The 15,418-nt window shown below is 42.4% G+C and overlaps 1 protein-coding gene across 1 annotated transcript in view; it reads right to left on the bottom strand.

Annotated features, from left to right (window-relative positions):
- The window catches only part of LOC126088483 (probable G-protein coupled receptor CG31760), a 777,830-nt gene that overhangs the window by 141,519 nt on the left and 620,893 nt on the right, over positions 1 to 15,418 (bottom strand). The window lies entirely within an intron of this gene.

Here is a 15,418-nt window from a genome sequence, read left to right as displayed (position 1 = left end):
GGAAATTTTAAATAATAAATTTGATTTCGAGTGTTTCATATAATTACTGGTCGAATTTAAGAAAATGATATGCTGTCATAATGTGTTCATTAAGAGGTACAGTCATGTGATAAATGATAACACAGCAATGCAAGTACTACAACAAGAAACTGTGTACATGTCGCGAAGCGCATAACCCACAATAAAGAAATTGCCCAGAATATTTTCATCCGGTATTTGAAAATGAGAACATTTAAGCGACTTCCAAGATACTTTACGCATAGTATAAAACCTGTAGGAAGTATTTTCTGTCTGGCTCCCTCCACAAAACGATGAAAGGAAACAAGTTCGTCGCTAACTATTTTTTCACTAAGTTTCCTTTAATTTACGTCTATAGCCACAAACTTTTTGTTAACAGATTACCGGTTTCGGTCTATAATGACCATCATCAGATCTGCAGCAAAAAGTGGGAAAAGACATAAACACACTCGCCGATTGTCTACAGATTAAAAACAATAATTAGATCATAATGAAAAGTAGTACTGAGAAATATATGCATATGTGCGCTTTAAGTATGAAGAGAAATACCTGTTTTATAAAAAGAAAGTCCTAATGTACTGCAGCAATAGTGGCATCGTCAAATATTAAATGCACAATCAGCACCAGCATCGTCAAATGTATATAAATAACGTCTTATGCAAGAGTCATGTTGTCAGTAGCACTACTGTTCAAATCAAGCTGCCGTAAAGTAGCCACAAGAAGTTTGTGTTGTAAGTTCACCAGATGTCGCTATCGTCGGCATACACTAGTTTTCAATAATTAACTGAACAGCGTAAAATAAAGGGGGATACAATAGTTGAAGTCTGTAATGAGCTTATAACGTATAAAAGGCATTACAGTAATAAAAAACGATAAAATAGAACACGATAAAAGTCAGAGTGTTAAAAAGGGGAACCGTTAAGAGACAGTAGTTGACATATGCTGAAATGCCAAATTCTAGATAATGACTTAAGTGATAAACACCTTTGATAGTGCACAGGATAGTATTAAAGACCATAAACTGTCCGTGCAGTAAAACAGCAGCAACGGGCATGACGTTTTACTTTGTTGCTTCGTTACTATTAACTCTTTTCGTAATACAGTCTGCATACAGTATCCACAAATCCCACTGCAAGTTCCTGCAAAATTTTGTCATGGTACAAGGAAGGGTTCAGGAGATATGACGTCACAAACACGGAGATGCTTGAAACACTAGCTTTTGCTTAAAACGGAGCGCAGATTACCCCTACTGTAGTCAAGTATTTAGTAAGGAGAATACTTAGCGACTTCCAATTAACTTGAAATATTAGTTCAATCGTTTTCTATGTTCTTTCATGCTTCTATGTTTAACGTCAAATATTTGAGGCATAACTCATTTCTATTCTGATCAGACTTGAAGTTGTTTTTTATATTGAAGTATATTTACAGGATAGAGGTTTATTGGTTTTACTATGGTTATTATTCCACTGCACTGTGTTACCATTATGCAATTATTCATCCTCAGCGCATGAATTAACAAGGAGTGTGATCAGTTATCAGGCAATATGTAAATGAGAGATTCATAAATGAAAATGTGACACATGCCGGTTTACAGAAAACGTATTATTTTTAATTTCTCATATTAAGAAAATGGATGGAGCTAACTATATATAACTTGAAAAACTCTTTATAGCAAGATCATATTAAGTAATAACATTTTCGACAGCAGAAATTGTCATCTTCTGATCTCCAAATATTTTTTGGTTACATATCGTGTTCAATTATGAGTTTATCACTCATACCATGCCGTCATTATGGTGGAGAATGTCCAGCAAACTATTTACAGAGGTGATAGAAGTCATGGAATATCTCCTAACACTGTATCGAACCGACCCTTACCCGACGTAGCGCAGCAAATCGACATGGCGTGAACTCAAAAAATTCGTGGAAGTCCTCAGCAGAAATATTGAGCCATGCTACCTCTTCAGCCGTCGTGCCAGTGCAGAACTTTTTGCATGAATTGACATCTCAATTATGTACCATAAATGTTCGAAGGGCGATCAGGATGGCCTAATCGTTCCCTCGAATTGTCCAGTCACGAACACTAGTGACCCTTTGATATCGTGAATTGCCATAAATAAAAATTCCATCTTTGTTTAGGAACACGAAGTCACTGAATGGATGCAAATGGTCTCCAAGCAGCCGGTCGTAACTATTTCCAGTAAATGATTGGTTCCATTGCAACTGAGATCCACCCCATCCCATGTAAACACAGCCCACACCTCTATGGAGTCACCACCAGCTAGCAGGGTGCCTTGCTGACAACTTGGGTCCGTGGATTCGTAGTGTCTGCGTGACATTTTAACACCCTACAATCAGCTCATTCGGCCGGGCGACTGTTTTCCACTCATCTGGGGTCAAACTGCTAAGGTCACGAGCCCAGGAGAGCCGCTGCGGGCGATGTCGAGCTGTTAGCAAAGTGACTCGCCTCGGTCGTCGGCTGCCACAGCCCATTAACGCCAAATTATTAACTGTCTCAACGCACACGTTTGTCGTACGCCCTGCATCGATTTCTGCGGTTATTACAAGCAGCGTTAGCACTGGCAACTCTACTCAAACGCCGCATCTCTACGTCCTTAAGTGAAGACCGTCGACGACTGCATTGTCCGGGATGAGTGGTAATGCCTGAAATTTAGTATTCTTGACACATTTAAACAATATGGATCGGAATACTCAATTACCTAAGAGTGAACAGAAGCTTTGCCAAAAGTAAAACAAAGTACGGATGAAATGCACCTTGTGCAATATCCAGTGGGCAATGGAATGCTACATTTGTGTATGAACATGCCCGTTGCGTAAGGTGCTTTTCATCTGTACGGTATACGGTTTTACCTTTGACAAAGCCTATGTTTAATGTGCTGTATATTCTCGGTTATATAAGATTTTAAGTGAATTTTAATTCACTTAAAATTTTTTTCCGTGGTATTGATATTTTAACATGTGACTATCCTATGTGTCTAATAATATCTCAACAAGGTATGCTTTGTTCGATAAATCTTTCTTCAGATAGTATTTACCATCGTTCTGACTACCCATCGGTGATATCCATTGCTTTGACAGGCTTTTATGTTGCTACCTTTATCGCGTCGTGGTACATATAGGTCAAACATGAGAAAATGAGTTGTTATAAGAGATCATTTGATCAATGCTATGATTGTTGAAATGTCTGTGTTATATTTTTCCAATCATGTTCTTCATCACACTGCTTGTGTATTATACATGTTAAATTGTATCTTGGCTATGTTTCTTAAATACTTGATAAGCATATCTTCCACGATTTTATGTGTTTATTTTGGTAGATATTCTAAAAGAACAATAACAAATTTTTGTCCTAGCAACAATTTGAGAAAATTGTGAACTTCAGCCATAAACACTGATACAGCATAGAAATCAACAAGCCACATTATGCGCGTGAGCTGAGGTTCAGTCAAGTTATGATTTATCACTTCACTTGGATTCTAATCACTGAACCACATGTTACGAAGAGCAGACTTGTAAACAGTGCATCTACATCTACATGGATACTCTGCAAATCACATTTAAGTGTCTGGCAGAGTGTTCATCGAACTTCCTTAAAAATTCTCAATATTTTGTAATGTAATTCGAATTCTAGCCTTGGTAAAGTACTTAATGATTCGACCAACTGAGCATTTGATATGCATCCTGTAAAATTTTTGATGATCAAGTAGCCTTCAGAATTATGGCCATCTGTAACGATGAACAGATAAGATGGTTTCCCTGTGGATGAATGTGCTTTCGTTTGTGTTAGTACCTTTATTTTCATGTTGTTATTTGGCAACGATGCCCCTTGTTTTACCCTCCGCTCATCCAGTGATAGTGATAGTCATTTAACTTGTTGACCTCACTGCGTGTGCCTCATTTCAGAATTTTTCTTGCTGATGCCCCACGACATTTCTTTAGGGAGAAACTTCGTACACAAAGTTTTTGTACAGGTGACATATCACGCATAATGTCGACCCTTTCTGCTTGTCCTTTTTCATCAATTTATCGTTAATAACGTGACTCAAGTGAAAATGAGTTAATTTAATAGGATTAATGAGACTACAGTGATGTGGTGATTTCATGTCCTCCTTTTAACTTTCTGTAATGTAACGCGGTACTGCTTGTAGCACTTGGTTTTCATTGACGAGCTTTGGAAATAAAAGGAGCTGTATAAGGAGCTGAGAGTGACTTGCAGTGAGTCTCAGCGGAACTAACCCTTTGGAGCTGAGGGTATGCAGCCTTCTGTACAAGAACAGGGTGTGTCGTATTTAATGGCGTCAACGCATGCAGTTGAAAATACATGATATTAGAAGCAAAAAAGACTCAGTAAACATAGGGTCGAGAATGCATACCTTAAGAGCTACTGCCAATTTTTCACCTTCGATACTGTGAAGATAATCTCTTCTACAGGAAGCTCTTTCCTTTCCACATTTGTGTGAGTAGTGGTACAGACCAAAACAAGAAAAAACGTCTGGTAAACATTTGCTTTAAAATGCATACCTTGAAAGTTATTGGCAATAGTTCATTAGAAGAGTTGTGTTTCCAAGTAGCGAAGATGAGCAAGTCCTCATTGCTCTTAAGGTGTGTATTTAAGAGCATTTGTTTACTGGATATTTTTCCTTGTTTTGGTCCACAAAACCAATTTCCAAAATATGGAAAGCAAAGAGTTTGCAGTAGAAGAGATTTGCTTCAGTTATCTAAGATGAAAAATTTCTCGCAGTTTAAGGTGTACATTTTCGACCCTATGTTTCCTGAGACTTTTTTGCTTCTACACACCTGGAAATGGAAAAAAGAACACATTGACACCGGTGTGTCAGACCCACCATACTTGCTCTGGACACTGCGAGAGGGCTGTACAAGCAATGATCACACGCACGGCACAGCGGACACACCAGGAACCGCGGTGTTGGCCGTCGAATGGAGCTAGCTGCGCAGCATTTGTGCACCGCCGCCGTCAGTGTCAGCCAGTTTGCCGTGGCATACGGAGCTCCATCGCAGTCTTTAACACTGGTAGCCTGCCGCGACAGCGTGGACGTGAACCGTATGTGCAGTTGACGGACTTTGAGCGAGGGCGTATAGTGGGCATGCGGGAGACCGGGTGGACGTACCGCCGAATTGCTCAACACGTGGGGCGTGAGGTCTCCACAGTACATCGATGTTGTCGCCAGTGGTCGGCGGAAGGTGCACGTCCCCGTCGACCTGGGACCGGACCGCAGCGACGCACGGATGCACGCCAAGACCGTAGGATCCTACGCAGTGCCGTAGGGGACCCCACCGCCACTTCCCAGCATATTAGGGACACTGTTGCTCCTGGGGTATCAGCGAGGACCATTCGAAACCGTCTCCATGAAGCTGGGCTACGGTCCCGCACACCGTTAGGCCGTCTTCCGCTCACGCCCCAACATCGTGCAGCCCGCCTCCAGTGGTGTCGCGACAGGCGTGAATGGAGGGACGAATGGAGACGTGTCGTCTTCAGCGATGAGAGTCAATGATGGTCGTATGCGTGTTTGGCGCCGTGCAGGTGAGCGCCACAATCAGGACTGCATACGACCGAGGCACACAGGCCCAACACCCGGCATCATGGTGTGGGGAGCGATCTCCTACACTGGCCGTACACCACTGGTGATCGTCGAGGGGACACTGAATAGTGCACGGTACATCCAAACCGTCATCGAACCCATCGTTCTACCATTCCTAGACCGGCAAGGGAACTTGCTGTTCCAACAGGACAATGCACGTCCGCATGTATCCCGTGCCACCCAACGTGCTCTAGAAGGTGTAAGTCAACTACCCTGGCCAGCAAGATCTCCGGATCTGTCCCCCATTGAGCATGTTTGGGACTGGATGAAGCGTCGTCTCACGCGGTCTGCACGTCCAGCACGAACGCTGGTCCAACAGAGGTGCCAGGTGGAAATGGCATGGCAAGCCGTTCCACAGGACTACATCCAGCATCTCTACGATCGTCTCCATGGGAGAATAGCAGCCTGCATTGCTGCGAAATGTGGATATACGCTGTACCAGTGCCGACATTGTGCATGCTCTGTTGCCTGTGTCTATGTGCCTGTGGTTCTGTCAGTGTGATCATGTGATGTATCTGACCCCAGGAATGTGTCAATAAAGTTTCCCCTTCCTGGGACAATGAATTCACGGTGTTCTTATTTCAATTTCCAGGAGTGTATTATCGTATACTTTCAACTGTATGCGTTTGCGCCATTAACTATGGTACACCCTGTATAGGGGAGTGGAGCAGCAGATAGAAGTGCTTCATTTTGGTTGGGGACAAAGTCGCTCCAGGGAGTGGTGTAGTGGTGCACATGCTACTGAGCTGTGGTGTGTGCTGTTAACGGCCAAGATAAAAGCACGTGTTTCAGTGGACAGAGCTCTATCAGTGGGATGTAAGCAAGAGGATCGTGGAAAGTACCTAATGAAGTAAGATAAATACTTCGGCAGATTAACGTTTTCCAGCTAGCCGAAATAACATATTGAAAGAGGTCTGGCATAAAGGTTCAGAAGTAGCAGCAGAGTCAGCAACTGTCCTTGTGGATAGTTTTTTAGAATTTCTCTGGACCTGTTATGCGAGGCTAACTGGTTGTTGAGAGAGCACTGATTGGTGTTACAGATGTGATCTCAGGAGGATAAATTTACTTGGAAGTTTATTTTTTCTTTTTTTGTCGGAAAGACAGGAGGAAACTCTTTTCATGGGATTATTGACATTTAACCTTTTCTTGGAAGGATATTTTGTTCAAGGAACAGTTACGCCGTCAGCGAGCTGTAGCAACTTCGGAGAAGACCGGTGGTAGAAGTTTGCTGGCAAGAAGAATGGAGCAGGCAGTACTTATAGAGTTTCTGCGTAAGACTTCGTCACGGATCTTGGAGCCGAACAGATCAGAGGTCTGCGAGCCTTACTCAGAACTGGAGGATCAGAATAGAGTACAATGATCCAGTACTCAGTAGAATGTGGTAACATCGAACTTTACTTGGCACAAAGACACGGCGTCCTCACTGTGCTCTTATTACACCAAAGATTATGGTGAGCATAGCTTTCAGCTCTTCTATATTAAGACAAGCAAGATGACAGGTTTCACTGTACCATGTTTGTCAGTGCAATCTCAGGTCTACAGATTCTTCGGTTCTTGATTCAGACAAACAGTCATGGTAATCGTTATTTAATCATGTTGCGAAAGATTTCGCAAGTCAGATGTTAAGTTATCAATCAACTCCACCCCATCGTGAAACTTTACCAGTCTTAGATTTGCTATTCTCATCGGAAAGTATATCATAGTCACTTTGACAGTTTCGTAATAATCTAAAATGTTGTATGATTCCAATGCTTTTTGTTATAAACCACAGAGTGCACTTAAATCTTCAGTTTCTTTTTACATTTTAACCTTCCCAATGACAAGTAATATGTTAGTTCCTCATCATCAGATGCAATGCTAACGCCAAACAGCTTTACAGCATTAGTAAATCCGTTACCTACATTAACTTTAGCACTAAGACTCAAGGGTGTACCTATTACATGATCAATTCTCATGAAGTTTAATTCACTTACACATACGGGGTTTTGCAAAAGAAACGAAAATTACCCAACAGTACACGCTTATGTTCAGTAGCAACAAGTGTATTTCCTTACCACACTGGATCTGAAATAAAGTACTTCAATCTCTTGGTGAAATGATTCAACGTTAGACGACCCAGAAAAAGGTGAATCATAAACCGTCGAACAGTTGTTTAAATATTACCACGAAAGGTAGGCGGCAGGGCAAGTGATATTATTGTTAGCATCTGAAGTCACATTACTGCTCCAAAATAAAGCTGGTGGTGACGACACTATTTATATTGAGGTTATAATGAAAGCTAGACCTTTCACTGCTTACTGGCATTGATAACTATCAACAAGGACAATTGAAAAATGTGTGTTCCGACTTGGACTCGAACCCGGGACCTCCAGGTTACATAGGAGACGCTCTATACCACTGACCCTACAGTGACAGAAATGGTAGTGCGACTGCAGGGACTTATCTCTGGCACGCACCTCGAGAGACCTACACTTTCCTACTTTCTGTCCATACATAACATTTGTAGTGCCGCTGCCCATCATACTCATTACTCGCGGCAGTCAACTACCAATTGCCATTAGAGTTCGGGCAATGTGAGTGCATCTGCACTGAAGACGATCATTGATGGGTAAGCCTTATCAATATGAACTGATGTACAGATACCAGTGGTAATGTTGCAGCTCTTGAAGAATGAAATTATAATGAAATCCCGACCTTTAGCTGCTTACAGGCGTTGATAAATATCAACGGGGACAGTTGAAGAATGTGTGCCCCGACTGGGACTTGAACCCTGGATCTCATGGTAGGCACTATCCGACTGAGCTGCCAAGGACGCAGAGTATAGTGCGGCTGCAGGGACTTACCTCAAGCACGCTCACCGTGAGACCCACATTTCCAACTTATCGGCCAATGATCTTGTTTTAGTAGTTTCAAATGTCACTTTAAAATTATGTAGTACTGTAGAATGTTATAACCAATAAATTGAACACCCTTCCAAAAAAAAAAATTAAAAAAAGTAGAAGCTGTCTCTGTAGGATAGAACGTCTGCCATGTAAGCAGAGGGTCCTGGGTTCGAGTCCCTGTTGGGGCACACATTTTTCAACTGTCCCCGTTGATATTTATCAACGCCTGTAAGCAGCGGAAAATCAATATTTCATTATAACTTCATTCTTCGAAAACTGCAAGATCAATGTTATCTGTACAGATACCAGCTTCCTAATATTTATATTGAACTAAAATCTGGCAGGAACCTGTTTCGTCGTCGTCCCCATCCGTCAGTCTTCTGCTTTCCTCCCTACCACGAAAGGGGACCTGCGGTATAAGAAAAGTTGTCTCTTCGACTGTACTGCAAAATAATCCTTGTCTCTAAGCCGCTCGTTAAATATGGAAAACTCCACGATTTCGAAACGCACGGTTTCTCCATCTGGAGAACACAATATCCAACTGCCTATGACCGTTCAACGCAGGTTGTAAAGTGAAGTGGACCCCGATGTAAAACGTTTCATATTATTCGTAAAATAAGACAGCAGCAGTAGGAGGCAATCAGACACTGAGCCATTATTGGAGTACACAACCGGAACTGAATGATACTCTGTTCTCTCTAGCATGACCCACCCAGCAAATCCGAGAACCTAAAACATGCACAGAACAAAAGCAAGAAATTCATATCTCGGAGTATCTTTGAGGCTATTTCGGATGTGTCACTGGTTCAGGAAAGAGGCAAGACAAATTATAACGAAAATATTACAACTTATTAGAATCAGTTTTGTCACTCTAATGACGATCGTAATTTCATTTGAAGAGTTCCTGCATGTCGACTGTAGCTGCAGTGGTTTTCCGACATAAAACGAATCTAAAATCGTTTAAGTGAAAAGTCTACGATCTCTCCTAGCCTTGGGTGTAATTATGCTATCCATGTAATCCTTCTTACAGTCTTTTAGTAAAGTACATGGGATATGACGTGCCTGATTTTTGCAAATTCAGCATACACAGTTTTATGAAGAAGATTTTTGTAACTATAATCATTACGTTATTAATCTCTCATAAACTGATTTGACTTGTAGTAGCTCCTAACTAGGCAAAATATCACGAGGTTGTAGTATGTTACCGACATTAACAAACAGAAGAGGATACCAATGTTCTGATCGTTTTAGTCCAAAAAACCGTATGCACGTAATTCGCACATTATGTCCCACTAGAGAAATGGCAGTAACCCTTAGTGCTTACAGTCATCATTTTCAGCTTGGTCGTAGTTATTACTTTCGTCGTCGTCATCATCGTCGTCACCATCACCATCACCTCCTCCTCCACCACCACCACTGACAACAAGAACCACAACAGCAACTCCACCACCATCAATAACGAAGACTAGTTATCGTCCCGTTGTGTGGGTACACCTGCTGATAGATCCATCAACACTGGCGTCTAGTTACATTTCTCCTTCCTGAAAATTTACTCTGAAATACTTTTCTTGGTCTCTTGTTCTCTGGTATCTTAATAACTCATTAATTCGATTTAAATGATTGCACCTGTTGCTGGTGCGTTTTATTAACTTCTCTCGCTGGGTCTCTAAAGAGGTAAATTATTCAGTACTTTGATTAATTATCTTATTTGTTAGGCACAAAAGATTTGTGCATTTTAAAAGAGTAGTATAAGGTAAATTAATGAAGCAGTGTCTTCCTGCAACTAGAACCTTCCCCACTATTTGGGTAACACATGAATTCCGAGATAAAAAAGTTCAGACTCTTTTGAGGTGATCCACTAATGGAGCCAGTTTTTGAAATCATTAGAAACAGTGAAGCGTTAGTTGAGAGAGGCATGTATGTATGTACGTAAGTATTGAACTTGGGTCCTAGAAACGACAGAGAAGGTTCATCCCCGCCGTAGCCCTCAGTGGTACACAACCCCACAACAGGCTACAGCATCCGACTTACCCCACTGCCGCCCCACACCGAACCGAGAGGTATTGTGTTGTTCGGCCCCCAGTGACTCTCTCCCCCCCCCCCCCCTTTCAGGGAACGTCTCATTCCAGACAAGTGTAACCGTAATGTTGGCGTGGTAGAGTAGTTATGGTGTACGCGTACGTGGAGACAGTATTTGCGCAGCAATCGCCAACGTAGTGTAACTGAGACGGAATAAGGGGAACCGTCCCGCATTCGCCGAGGCAGATGGACAACCGCCTTAAAAACCACCCAGGGGCTGGCCGACACACCACACCTCGACACTAATCCGCCGGGCGGATTCGTGCCAGGGACCGACATGCCTTCCCGCTCTGGAAACAGTCCATTAGACCGCACGGCTGTGCTGACCGAAACAAATGGTAATCGGAGGTGATAACGTTTCTTGAGTATGGCGGGCCAGGTAAGACATTCCATCGAAGTCCTTTCAGTGTTTGCTGCACGAAGTTTGCAACATGTGGTTTGCAATAAATATGAATCAGAGTCACTTTGTTACGTGTGTGGGCTTATTGCTGGAATTTACCTCTGTTCACACTTGAAATTGAGTAATTGTACCTAGTAGCTTGTAGCATTTACCGTTTGATCCGGTGGCAGTACCTCACGGTGTACCACACCGCTGAGGACGCTTTTGCGCTCCCATCAAAAACATTGTTTTGATTCATCGAAAACAATCCCTAAAGTTGTTTATGACAATGTTCTCCATACGTTTCCACTAGAAAACGAAAACTTTCTGCAGCAGATTGCTTCAAATGAAAGCTGAACAGTAACACATACAGTAAACGCTGTTCTGGAGGCACAAATCCCGGCATGTACATCGATATGTTCTTTTCACTCTACTCGACTGTCGCACTCCGATCTGACAGCCTAACGTGTCTACTGTTACATAGGTCTCGTGTCGCTGTCCGCTATGCTATGCTTGTACAACTACTGCCCACCGTTCGTTGACAGCATAAATTAATTCAGGCTCCCAATAGAAGAGGACTTGTCCAGCCAGTATATGTCTGTGCCTGTATATTAAACTCCCAGTCGCTTTGCAATAAACAACTGTAAACCAAAGGTGAACGAGTCAATTTACGTAGAAGTAAAATAAGTTTTGAACAGATAAGTATGACAAAATATACTTTATTGACAGCTACGAAAACGTCTTAGACTCAACACAATGCACTAAAAGTTTTCAAATCTTTACTGGAACGTTTGGACCCATGTACGTCTTTAACTTCCGCACCTGAGACGCGAAAACGTTGCAATACTAAAAAATTAATGAGGAATATAAAGCTAAATAAAATAAATTTGACGTACAGTATACAGTGCCGAATTTGTACCGTGTAGTTTAGCTATGGACACCCTTGATACATATTTGTGTATTGAGAAAACATAAAGAACTGGAAATGGACTAAAAGGAATAGCGCCCAACATTCAGGTAGACGCGGTATTAATACAAGATGAATAGTTTTATTCCAACACAAGAAATTATTTACTAAAATTTCTAGTAGCTGCTAATATAGTTCAATTCAGAATTATAAAAGGCAAGGGATATTTGTCACAGAATTTCTAAAGGGTTCCGAAGAGGTTCTCAATATATTAATTTCAAAAACTGTTGCGATGCTTTATCGGGATAGCAGCCGGTCATTGACTACTATAATCGGTGATGATTCAGCCGGGCGTCTGTCACTCATCCTCTACTCAACCAGTTTGTTTCTTTTACATTGAGTAATGATCATAAACACGAACATGAAACGGTTTAAATGTAGGACATTAGAATTAATTACAAAATTCTTAACAGAACTATCTGAATATCCGTGGAGACACGAGAAACATTTTACATAAACCTAGCAATAATGATCACAGCCAGCTTGAGATAGGTGGAGACACGGTGAACAGGATTCGAATCCCGAGGCCTCGCCAGAATGCCGTTCCCTCCAGGTCAATGAGTTGCTTTGTCACATAGTTTCTCATATCTTCCTTTTCTTATTTGGTGTTGTGTAAGTTTCAAAAAATAATACCAATAGCGCGGAAGGAAGGACTGCAGAGGGAAAACAGAGACGACAAAACAAAAGCACACTGACGGTAGTAGATGCTGTTGCAACTATCTAGAGCCTTGTCTTTGAAAGATAAGATTAAGCATGTTGGCATAGAGTTGTGAAATTGGGGCGGTTGCGAGCAGGACCAATAAGTCGTTGACGTCACCCTTCCCTAATTATGAGTGGTCTTAAAACACTTATACACGGAGCTCACACAATCTGTGATGGAGATAGTTTGCCCAAAGAACTCGTGCACTTGAAGACAGTGTTCAGGGAAAATAAACAATCTGCCCATCAGATTATTAGGGCTCTAGCAATTAAATTAAGAACCAGAAAGTGGATGGAGAGGAGATAATGTAAGCAAAATCTCGAGCTTTTCTTCGATTTTTTGGCAATATTTTCTTTAAAACAACAAGAAACCTCTGTAATTGACTAGTGAAAGGGTTTTCCCGCTCGCCTTCTGAGATTGCGATCTGCTGGGAACTGTGGAGAACACAATTTTGTTAATGTGGAAAGCTAGAATTAATAGAATACCTTGCCACACGCACCATGGAAGAATGATGCATCTAACATCAACAATGCACTAGTCTTTTACAACGAAGCAATCGTCTGACATAGCAGTTTCACCAGACATTCAATGGAGTATCATAAAAAAATAATTTTGGCCACAGCAACTTCTTCTTGTGACTCCGTTATTAAGTATTCCGTAGAAATACGCGTGGGGAAAGCCTGAAGAGCCGCGAAAATAGCTACCAGGTAGCTAATGCGTGGAATTCGATCATTTCCAGTATTTTCTCAACTCTAAACCTACAAAGTGTGCAGACACCTGCGAAAAGCGGCAATGCTGAGGGCAGTTGAGCTCGGCGCTACCACCAGCGAGGGCAATGACCCCGTGTACTAAGGTCCGCCTGTCAAATTGATTTTGACCCAACGGTTTGTATTGTGTAATGGAGGATGTCTTCCTCGGCTAAGGGTGGCTCACCTGAAGATGAAGGTGCCCAGTTGAAGTGTCAAGCAGATGACGGCGACCGACTGCAATCCTTAAATATCTTCGAACACTTAGTCTTCCAGGAAATTTTTAAAATTCACAAGATTGTTTTCTGAAGGGTTACAGAAGGTAGCGACAAATCAAGCTGCACCCTGATGACTTGGAATTAATTAAGAACTTGGTTCGTAGTTAAACAAGCTTCGTTTTCTGCTTTTGTGATCTAATTCTGTGTACTGTTATAATTTTGTAAAACTGCAGGTTGTTTTTTTCCGAGGTCAGTACACATTTCCCAGTAGAAAAGCTGCTTTTTCCAACAATTTGTAACCCTATACTTTCTTATTCATTCAGTTAACAAAGTGTATTTCAATGTCCGAATCATGTCTAATTGTTAAATTCATCCCTATATTTGTCAATTGTAACAGTCCAAGCAAGTATGGCCACACAGGTTTTGAGCCAGAATCCTCCTAAGTACTGATCCACTGATACAACTTCTTAAATTATTTTCACTTGATCGTTAGATAGCGTTCAGCCAGATCGAGAACTTCATTTACACTACTGGACATTAAAATTACCACACCACGAAGATGACGTGCTACAGACGCGACATTTAAACGACAGGAAGAAGATGCTGTGATATGCAAATGATTAGCTCTTCAGAGCATTCACACAATGTTGGCGCCTGTGGCGACAGCTACATCGTGCTGACATCAGGAAAGTTTCCAACCGATTTCTCATAGACAAACAGCAGTTGACCGGCGTTGCCCGGTGAAACATTGTTGTGCTGCCCCGTTTAAGGAGGAGAAATGCGTACCATCACGTTTCCGACTTTGATAAAGGTCAGATTGTAGCCTATCGCGATTGCGGTTTATCGCATCGCGACATTGCTGCTCGCGTTGGTCGAGATCCAACGACTGTTAGCAGAATATGGTATCGGTGGTTTCAGGAGGGTAATACGGAACGCCGTTCTGGATCCCAACGGCCTCGTATCACTAGCAGTCTAGATGACCGGCATCTTATCCGCATGGCTGTAACGGATCGTGTAGCCACGTCTCGATCCCTGTGTCAACAGATGGGGACGTTTGCAAGACAACAACCATCTGCACGAACAGTTTGACGACGTTTGCAGCAGCATGGACCATCATCAGCTCGGAGACCATGGCTGCGTTTACCCTCGACGCTGCATCACAGACAGGAGCGCCTGCGATGGTGTACTGAACGGCGAACCTTGGTGCACGAATGCCAAAACGTCATTTTTTTCGGATGAATCCAGGTTCCGTTTACAGCATCATGATGGTCGCATGCGTCTTTGGCGACATCGCGGTGAACGCACATTGCAAGCGCGTATTCGTCATCGCCATACTGGCGTATCACCCGGCGTGATGGCATGGGGTGCCATCGGTCACCTCTTGTTCGCATTGACGGCACTTTGAACAGTGGACGTTACATTTAAGATGTGTTACGACCGGTGGCTCTACCCTTCATTCGATCCCTGCGAAACGCTACATTTCAGCAGGATAATGCACGACCGCATGTTGCAAGTCCTGTACAGGCCTTTCTAGATAGAGAAAATGTTCGAATGCTACCCTGGCCAGCACATTCCGCAGATCTCTCACCAATTGTAAACGTCTGGTCAGTGCTGACCGAGCAACTCGCTCGCCACAATACGTCAGTCACTGCTCATGATGAATTGTGGTATCACGTTGAAGCTGCATGGGCAACTGTACCTGTAAACGCCATCCAAGCTCTGTTTGACCCAATGTCCAGGCGTATCATGGCCATTATTATGGCCAGAGGTGGTTGTTCTGGGTACTAATGTCTCAGGATCTATCCATC

The sequence above is a fragment of the Schistocerca cancellata genome, chromosome 6 (genome assembly GCF_023864275.1).
Source record: "Schistocerca cancellata isolate TAMUIC-IGC-003103 chromosome 6, iqSchCanc2.1, whole genome shotgun sequence".
NCBI classification, from domain to species: Eukaryota; Metazoa; Arthropoda; class Insecta; order Orthoptera; family Acrididae; genus Schistocerca; species Schistocerca cancellata.
This window is presented reverse-complemented; position numbering and strand designations above follow the sequence as displayed.